The sequence below is a fragment of the Hakea prostrata genome, chromosome 10, assembly GCF_041222555.1.
Source record: "Hakea prostrata isolate BN-2017 chromosome 10, UWA_Hpros_2, whole genome shotgun sequence".
In the NCBI taxonomy this organism is placed as follows: Eukaryota; Viridiplantae; Streptophyta; class Magnoliopsida; order Proteales; family Proteaceae; genus Hakea; species Hakea prostrata.
The window spans coordinates 2,620,425-2,631,103 of record NC_142609.1 but is presented as its reverse complement, the minus strand read 5'-3'; the positions used below and the strand labels follow the sequence as shown (position 1 = coordinate 2,631,103).

Genomic DNA, 10,679 nt, shown 5'->3' with positions numbered 1-10,679 from the left:
TATTTGACCACAGTTTTATTTGCAACAACAATAATTAGTCTTATTGTAACTAAATAGAGTTTATCTATCAATAGTTTTAGAGGAAGTAGATAGTGTTGGTGGAAGACCGATCTTCCTCGTACTGGTTCAGGTTCACTTCAACAGGTTCTCCTGAAATCAAAAGGGAGGTGAGAGTGGGCCGCCTCTTGAGATGGGAAGTCACCTCCAATGATTAAGTCAGTCGTTGAAGAAGAAACTGTAAATCACTCCTAGAGAAATAAATACTCAAGGAGGATGCAAGAGAATAATAGAGATAATGTTCTTGGTAGATATGAAGGATAATAATGGCTGGAGAACCTGCTTTTACATGTATAACCGCCCTTCTTTTATGACGAACCTTCAACCCTGGTGGCCTCAAGATACGCTTCAGTTCTATGATGGAAAATGAACGGTCGAGATGGCTTCTGGATACGAATGACATTGTAGGTTGGTTGGCACAATCCTCAGGACAGCTGTTGGTTCCGCATGTGAATCAGGGAATCAACTTGAGTTTGACCCTGATGTGACATTGTTCCTCGGTAGAGGAGACAAAAGAGAGGTTCATAGTACTCGAGAAGCATCAGAGCGAATGAGAAGATTCCAAGAGGCCCTAGGCATTTAATGGGATTCAGGAAATTTATTGCTGAAATAAACGATGAGGGATAACATTTGGGAGAGGATACTCCAAATCTCCCATCCAGCGCTAATTCGGCTGAAAAGCAATCGTGCGTCAGTAGCTGTCATCGAGCTCGCCGCTCCCTGCCCTTTCTGCGGCCATCTGTTCTGAGAAGCACCATTGCCTGGACTTTGCCTGCAGATCTTGCTCACATCGGTTCTAGAGTCTTTGGTCTGACTCAGCAAGTTTGTTCCAGTTCAACAGTTTGTGCCGAGTTGTCCATAACAAATAGTTACTTGAAGACAGTTTTATCTACAACCATAATAGGTTTTATGCAACTCACAAAACGAGATTAACTATCCAATCATCTCTACTTAAGTGGAATTAATAAATGATTTCCTTTCTTCTTCTTCTTATTTTTATTTTATTTTAATTTATTTAATTGTTATTATTATTTTTATTTTTTTGAGTCACTTAAATGGGAAGATTGAAGTGGGGATTGTGATAAGGTCAGATGAGGATATTCCTCTTTTGGCAATATCTTCCCAATGCCATTTGTGGAGATCATTGAAGGTGAAACATTAGCTATATTGGGAGGAATCCAATGTGCTATATAGTTGGGCTTATCTGATGTGATGATAGAAGCTAACAATGGGGAGCTTGTGGCAATCCTTAATGGTGCGACAAAGCCTATTCCCTTGAGTATCCAAGCCATCGTCTTTGATATCAAGTTTCTATTCTCTAAGTTTACAACAAGTTCATTTTCTTTTGTTCCTAGAGAGGCCAATGTATGGCCGATACTCTAGCAAAGATGGCTTTGTCGATCCCGAGCTCGACAACGTGGCCTCATAGCACTTTTTGGTTGGACAACCCTTCTTGCGTCCCCACATGTCTTTCTCGGGTTGTTGAATTAAATAGTTTTTTACAAATAAAAAAATAAAAAAATAAAAAAAATAAAAAGAAGAAGAAGAAGAAGAAGAAGAAAAAAAGAAAAAGGAAAGAAAGAAGAAAGAAATGTCTTACTATCTCTATGTAGGAGGCTTCTATCGTCGTGCTAGAAGCACATCAATAATATTGAAACAAAATTTTTTCATGCGCCACTTAAGTGGCAAAAAATTACTTGCTGTCCACACTGGCCTTTTTCATAAATTACAAGTTACCCACTATTATATTTTGATCATTCAACCGTTAACTTTTCAAATTTTAAATGTTGTAATACAAAAATATCCTCACCCATTCAAATTACATCATTGCCCCTATAAGCCACTTCCCTCTCTTCTCTCGTGAATAATTGTCATTGCCTCCTCTGACTCCAGCTACCGGAATCCATCAACATCCACAGCTGCAAGTATTGAACATCGAATCAAACTTTAGATGGGCGATCATAGCAAACTGGAGTTGACCATCGAAATTAAACCAGCCAAGAGTTTTTAAGTAACGGGAAGGAGTGATGCAAACATGGTACGTGATATCATATTTTGGCATAAAAAAAGGTGAGACCCAAACTCGTAGAGGACCTTCTAGACCCTGCTACGTGCTCCGTAACCTTAAAAGCTAACATTATTAAACTAGAGAAGCCATTGTATAAATTAAACAAGTGACAGAAGCAGGTGAAAAGATTTTTCCTTCTAAGTTCAATCCTAATATATCGATGATGGCAAAGAGTTTTTTGGGAGACCCCTTCAGGCATTTCCTCTGGAGCCCTCCAATCTTTCGCTAGTGGTCTGGATCACTAGCCCTGATGGATTGGCTAGAAAATCCCAAATACTCACATCTACAAGATGAATGTTCCAAGTACCTTCCAATTTCTTCTAGTTCTCTTTAATTTATGCTAATTTACATTGTGGGTTTTTATGGGTTGTGTCTAATTTGATTGAATTTCGATGGTGTCTATTCAAGTAGGACTTGGGAAAGATGACATAAAGGTCCAGGTAAAAGATGAGAATGTAATGCAAATTAGAGAAGAGTGCACGAAAAAGGAGTCAGTTGGGAAAGGGATTCACATCCTCTGTAATTCCCTTCCCTACAATTCCTCCCTCATAGGATTGTGCCATGTGGCATTTAAGTAATCCAAAGGTTACCCAACAAACTAGAGTTTAAATAAAATTCAAATTTATGGGTGGGTTTAAATAAAATTCAAATTTATTTTAAATTAGATAACCGTTGGATTATTTGAATGCCACATGGCACAATCTTATGAGGGAATTACAGGGAATTGTAGGGAAGGGAATTACAGAGGATGTGAATCCGTTGGGAAAGATGTAGTTTGGCACATTGTTGATAAAGGGACTTCCAAGGGAGAATTCGCTCGAAAAATTGTGTTGTTGGAGGATGTGAAGGTTGACCAAATTAAAGCTTAGGTAGAAAATGGTGTTCTTACTATTGTCATTCCCAAAGATGCAACTCCAAAACCATCCAAAGTTCATCGTATTAACATTCCCAACAAGATTTGGAGATGAATTTTTGAAATAAAATGAAACCTTACTTATAATACTTCATAACAACATGAACTATAGGTCTAGATCTCTAGTGTGAAGAGAGCAATGGAGATGGGCTCTTCTACTAAGCTTCTTGAAGCTGATGGACTTGAAAGAAGAGTAGCCCAAATCACATAACGAGGAAGAAGAAGAGGACTTCTAGGTGTTCAATATTTGCAGTGATAGATGGTGACAGATTCCAGTAACTGACATTAGAGAAGGAAAACGATGTTTGCGAGGTTGAGGTGGAGATGTTGTGCACAATTACTCACGAGAGGAAAGAGAGACTATGGGAGGGAAGTAAATTATAGGGGCAATAATATAATTTGAATGGGTGAGGGTATTTTAATTTTTTCCACTTAAGTGGTAGTCAAAGATTTTGGCCCAACTTAAAAGAACAACATGAAAAAACCCTATTAAATTAAAAGTTTATTACTTTATCATTTACTCAAATTATTAAAATTTAAGTACATAAAATAATTAATCATAGACAACCCCACTCTCCTCTCATACGAGTATGCAATTTTTTTTTTTTTAGTTATCAAAATGAAAAGTAAAAGGAGAGTTTTTTCGTGATCCACGACAACAAATAACTCCCATCATCAATGATGATGACTGAATTATATATATATATTTGATTTATTTATGAATATATGGGTTTTGACCTCTATTGCATGGGGCACATCTTGATATAAATATGAAATGGTCAAATAGCATGGTTAGATTATATCATTTTACCTCCTAAAATATCAAAATGGACTTACTCATCTAGTATTTTAATACTATTTATTAATATTGATCAATCAACTATTAAAGAGTTCGAATTTTCTTGGAGTGAATGGTGAAACCTTATCATATATTTAAATGATTATGAAACTATTTCCCTAAAGGTGTTTAGAGATGCACATAAGCTAACTGAATGGACCTCAATTCTCAACCCAACCCCCACCCCGCCAACGACCAATTCCAGAAAATGTGCTATTGATTATCTCAACCTTTTGGCTCAATTGGCAAACCAATGCTCCATATATGAAATCAAGTGTTTGAATCTCCTTAAGGTCTGGGATGTAACCTTGTAGTATATTTAAAACTAGTCCTAAGGGAGCAATTGAAGCACACATAAATCGATCCAAAATAATAAAAGTCACGAGCTACCTCATTTTCTGTGTTTATTTTTTGGAGCAAGGTGAGAATATTATATTATATAATATATAATATATGGGAGAAGTTATGATCTAAAGAAGCGCTTTCCCTGCGCTTCTTCACAAATAAGTCTATGGAGATTCAAGAGGAGGCATGATACATCTAATCTTGACTTCTAATTACACGAAACCAATCTCACTAGCATATATGCACATTGGTTTGTTTCGCAAGTTTGATGGAAGAACAATAGCAAATAGTGTTTCAAGTATTAGCACTCTTTTGAAGGCATTAGATCACTCATTGTCTTTCTTCAACCAGATTTCCTTCAACAAAATTTATAGTCGTCAATGCTGTGTCATACTCTTTAGCTAGAAGAATGTTGTTATTAGCAAGCAAAACAATATGATTAATTAATTATAGATTTATGATCTATGTAATCAAGATTTTCAGTGTTTCATTGCTTATCTATTCAACAAAATTTTGGCTTAGCAAATAACAAGTATTGTCAACCTCTCATTTGTTTTTAAACCACAAATAATATAAAGATAGGTCAAGCTACATTGTCCATAAATAGTTTTGTATTTTAGTGGAAAACTAAAAAATCTTATACAGTCTATGTACTTGTATTCTATATTATTGTGTTAAATGATTTTGAGCTTTTTAAAAATCATTTAAAAAAAAATTTTAAATAACCATTTTATCAAAAAAAAAATAATAATAAAAAATATTTGTTGCATTAAATAGTTTTAACTTTTGAGGATAAGACAAGTATAAAAAAAATTATAATATTGTTGTAACTATTATTAGATATAATATATCTATCCATAGTTTTAGAGGAAATAGAGTGTTACTTGAACATAATTTTAACTGCAACAAGAATACCTTTTATCCTAACTAGATAAAATGGGATTAGGTATCCAATCATCTTTACTTAAGTGGAATTAAGAATGATTCTTTTCTTTTCTTTTTCTTTTTCCCATTATATATAGTTTTTTTTTTTTTTTTTTGGTCATCATGAGTAACCCAGTCATAGGGATTGGGGACCAGTAATATTTGGGGAGGCGAAGGAAAATGTGAAAGGATAGATGATTGAACCTAAGACTTCCTTAGTTTAATTATCTCTATATAGGAAGTTACAATCATAATATTAGAAGCACATCAATAATATTGAAGCAAGTGACTTACTACTTTACCATGTATTCAAATTATTAAATTTTCTTTACAAAAAAAAAAATATTAAATTTTAAGATAAAATAAATGAGTCTTTTTAGAATAACATCAAATAATTATTCATGGACACCCCCTCTCTCCTTTTCTCATATGAAAATGCAAGTGGTTTTTTGTTTTTTTTTTTTTTTTTTTTTGAGTGGAGAGGGTAAGAATATGAACATGCATTTGTCAACCTATGAGTAATATTAAAATAAAAAAATCAATTATCAAAATGAAGTTCTCCATGACCCATGACAACTAGTTACTCCATCATTGATGATGCCACGTATGACTGAATTATATATATATATTTTATTTTGAGTAAAGACATGGGTTTTGACTCTCATCTTGATATAAATATTGATTGGTTAAATTAGCTATATTATACCATTTTATCTCTCAAAATATCGATGTGAGCTTACTCTATTGAAAGGATGTTAATTTGCAACTCGACCTGTTAAAACCGAGTCGTTATAGCCAAATCGGCCCAAACTTAACCTTATGGGCTGTGTTTGTGCTAAAGGGGCAAAGGTCGAACCGTTTTGGGTTAATTCAAGCTAACCCATGTATAGTCTGTTAGCCCGAACAGAGTGGTCAAAATTAGCCTGTTAGTGAAGTGGTACCTCTTTAATTTAACTCTATATTTTAGACTTAAAAGTTACTTAACTTTTTTCCCCCTGTTTTCATCAATCTAATTTCTCCCTCAACAATGCAATTATTTCCATCAAAATAATTTATTCCATCAATCTAATTTCTTATTTCCTTCTTCCATTATCTCTTTCTTATATTCCCTATTTTAATTCAAAGGGAAAAGAAAAAAGAAAAGAAATATGAAAATCAATAAATCGATAGCCATGGAGCAACTTTTATTGTTGATTTATTAGCCCAAATAAAAACTGAATTGAAACCATTATTTTGCAAATGGGCTATGTTTGGGCTTCATGTTTTTCAATCTGAAACTACTAACCCAAACCAAAACTGCCCCAAACTGCATCTTTGACACTACTACTTTTCTGATGCATTTATTAATATTTATTAAATATTTAAGAGTTTGAATTTTTCTGTAAGCCAATGGTGAAACCTTACCATATATTTAAATGATTATAAAGCTACGTCCCTAGTGGTGTATTAGAGGTGTACATAGTATAGGCTAGAGGAAGCTCCATTCCCCACCTGCCCCACCCCTTCACCCCCCCCCAAAAAAAAAGAAGAAGAAAAGATCAAATGTCATCATCGACCACAGTTGATACTAACAACCAATTCCCAAATCGTGCTATGGATAACTTCCACCGCTTGGCTTAATTGACAAAGTCAAGAGTTTGAATCTCTTTAAAGTCAGGGGTGTAACCTCGTTGTATATTTAAAACTACTTATAAGGGTGTAACTGAGGTATGCGTAAATCAATGCAAAAGAAGAAAAAAACCCATAAGCTATCCTCTTTTTTGTATTTATTTTTAGGAGCAAGGTGATAATATTATATTATATAGTATATAATATACATGAGAAGTTACAATCTAAAGAAATCCCTTCCCTGTGCTTTTTCGCAAATAGGTCTATGAAGCATATATTGCTGACACAAGGCGATATTTCGACCTATCGCTGGGGGGCGACACGACACCCCCCAGCATCACCGACAGAACCATAAGTCGGCGAATTTCTTGGCGATATATCTCTGACATCGACTTTTTTGATTTTTTCTCTGCCCATGAACCAAGGAGCCAAGCTGGAGGAGATTCCCATTACCTTCAGTATTATTAGGGCTTTCTCCTATGCGAAAGGACTCTACAGGAGGAGGAAGAGGGTCTCTGCAGAAGGAGAAAGAAGTGAAAGAGGAGGAGCGACCATGAACCTCATAGGGGCCATCAAGAACAGTAGTCGGAGAGAGATTGTGGCTGCGTTGCTGAACAATTTGCTGTTAAAAGCAGAAGAATCCGCCATTTGCAGCCGTGGTGGGAGCTCCAAGCATCTGGCAGTAACTATGGCAGCAGCGTTGTGAAGGGGCTTGCCTGGTTCTTCTTCCCAGCAGAAAGGAACAGAAGCACGAGCTCAGAGTGGTGCAGTTAACATGCCTGTTGGTGCAGAAGGCTCAGATGACTGGTGGGGAATTCTTGAGAACAAAGAGAGCTTTGGTGGCGTTGTGGATCTTGTGTTTAACCTTTCTTCCTCCCTTGTTTCTGCTTCTGTTTGGGATTTGGTTCCCATGTTTCTTTACCACTACAACTACTACTCTTGAAGCTGTCTCTACTCTGCTCTGCTACTACTGGGATTTGGTTCTCATGTTTCGTCCGACATGTCAACTGAAGTCGCCATGTCGGTGGTGTCGCCGGCCACCGACATGGCGACATCAATTGACCTGTCGGACCTTGCTATGAAGATTCATAGGGAGGCATGATACTTCTAATCTCAACTCCTGATTGCACGGAATCTATCTCAGTAGCATGTTCGCACGTTCGTTGGTTTAGCAAACTTGATGGAAGAATAATAGCAAATAGGGTTTTAAGTAACCATCACTTTGTTTTGTTTTTTTTTTTTGGTAGGACCATCACTTTGTTATATGAAATGATTTTGATTTGTTAATTTTTCGCTATAAAATTTCTAAGCATGTATAGTCCATTCAAGGGAGGATGTAGAAGCACATCTCATGACTTTTTTTTTTTTTTTTTTAATCTTAGATGCTTAATGGAAGGTCACGGGAATATTCTTATGGCATTGCACCACCACCAACCATAAGATTAACAAAATTTTATTTTCCTATTTTGTTTAAAACTTTATAGATTTACACTTCTTTTACACATTTTTAATTAGAATCTTCTCTTTTATGACTGGAATATCCAAAAATAGTGGTAATACACATAGACGAACCTCGTGTTTTCCCTTTTTTTTAAATCCTTTCATCCGTTAAAAATATAAATAAATCACAGTATTATTAAGCTCTCTCAGCAAAATTTATCTGCAACCGGATATCCAAAAAGAGTGTTGAGCATCGTTAAAGACATTAAATCATTCATGTCTTTTTTCAGCCGGATTTCCCTCAACAAAATTCCCAGAGTTGTCAATGCCGTGGCATACTCTTTAGCTAGAATAACGCTGTTCTTAGCAAGCAGGACAATATAGCTGATTAGCTTCCACTTCCTATATCTATGATCTATGTAATCAAGACTTCCAGTGTTTGCTTTGCTTATATATTCAACAAAAATTTGGATTAGCCAAAAACAAGTATGCTCTCTTTTGTTTTTAAACCATAAATAATATAAAAAGAAGTCCTACCGTCCGTACATGGTTTTGTATCTTAGTGGAGATATATAGAGAAAGCAATATATTAAATATCTTGTAAGAGATGGTGTCGAATAATCTAAATATTGGATCAAGAATTTCAATTTTTGAGAAGTATCATGATTAGCCAACAAGGAGGGTTTCAATTTATTCAAATGAACGATTTGAAAACCTATTGATTCCAACAACCGACCGCATAATTGCTCATTCAAACCTTTCAATTCATAAATGTGGATTTCGGACCTATGAATGGAGTTATTCCCGAAACTCATAAGAAAAAGAGAAGTGACTTTGACAAATTTTCTTTGTTGATAACCTCAGACCAATCAATCGAATATTGATGAATACATAATCAATCGAAAACTACTTAAAAACAGTGTCAAATAATCTAAGTCTTGGGAAGGACGACAACGTGCAATTTCATTAAAATACATTCTAAGAATCTAACAATGAATACCAAATCCAACCTAAGGTTTTGGAACAAAACAAAATATGTAACTCACTTCTATTGTGTTATGTATCTCATTACTCTTTCTACAAAAAAAAAAAAAAAAAAACTCACTACTAATGGTTATGAGTTGACCTTCTCATATTTATTTGAGGAAGAGTTGACAAGAGAAATGGATGGAAACATGAAAGTACTCACATGTGCCAACACTTCTAGATAGAAAACTAGCTTGTATTAAATAGAAAAATAAATCTATCTGTTTAATGCTTAATGATGAATTTATCTATAAACAAGTCCTTCCACAAGTTTTGACTTTCACAAAAAAACACTTTGTTCTACCAAAAAAACAAAAGACAACCCACTTTTGTTTCATAAATTATTGACTTGGCTGTCATATTTAATATGAAAAATATTAATAATGATTCAAAGGGATTCATCTTTTTTAAAATACAAAATATGAAGAAAACAGTCCATTAATTCACGATTTATCTTTTTAGTCAAACAATACTTTAAACCTTGAATCTACCAAGTCTGAATTTTTTTTTTGTCCAATAGAAGATTTATATTGGATACTCCAAGGAGACGCCCTTGAAGCCAACAAAGTTATGGTCCAACATGAACAAAGATGGACAGTTCCACTAGACCCTAGATAAGTTAAAAGTTTTAGCCCCACGAGCTATATAGATATTACAATCTCTACTAACAAAGCTTCCATACCTAAGGCTAGAGGATAGTGTAGCTGGATTAGGTTGTGCTCCCCTCAAATTCTTCCACCAAATGTTTAGGAGGGGGTTTACTTTTAGTCAACTTTATTCGGCCAATGATGGTTGTATGTCCACGATATGGACATGGGTTCGCTCATGTCTAACATCAGTCTTAGTCTATATAGGCTCTGCGGCTACACAAATAGGCCTGGATTACGAATCCATTTGATTATGATTTCCTTTGCAGTTAGTCAGGTGAATTGGTGGGCTCATTCAAATGTAGGGATTTTTTCTTCTTTAAATTTTATAAAAACTACATTAAAAGAAGGGAAATTTTCAGTGCAACCCTTGAGTTACCCCCCTAAAAATAATGCCACGTAATTACCCAACTTAACAGGTAGAAGATTGTGCTCTCCTCAAACTTTTCCATCACATTTTTAAAGGTAAGACTAGCCTCTAGTCCACATTGTAGTGGGCTCCCTTTTTAGATGTGATGGGCAAAGGGTTGTGTTTCACTCACACCCCTGCACCACACATTTTGGAGGGAGACTCTAGGAGGGGATCCACTACAATATGGACTAAAAGTGAGCCCGTCTCTTAAATATGTTGTGGAGAGGTGTGGAGAGAGTACAATCCTCTACTTGATAAATTAGATACCTCTGACACTGATTTTAGGGGATAATTTTGGGGTGGCATTGAAAATTTTCATAAAGAAGAAATTCGATACATTTGAATGGGCCCATCAATTCAGCCGATAGCAAAGAAAATGAAAATCAAACTGATTCGTAGTA

General features: G+C 35.2%; 1 pseudogene; it reads right to left on the bottom strand.

Moving 5' to 3' along the window:
- Positions 1 to 7,090: 7,090 nt before the first annotated feature.
- Positions 7,091 to 7,665, bottom strand: LOC149001452 (uncharacterized; annotated as a pseudogene).
- Positions 7,666 to 10,679: the final 3,014 nt, after the last annotated feature.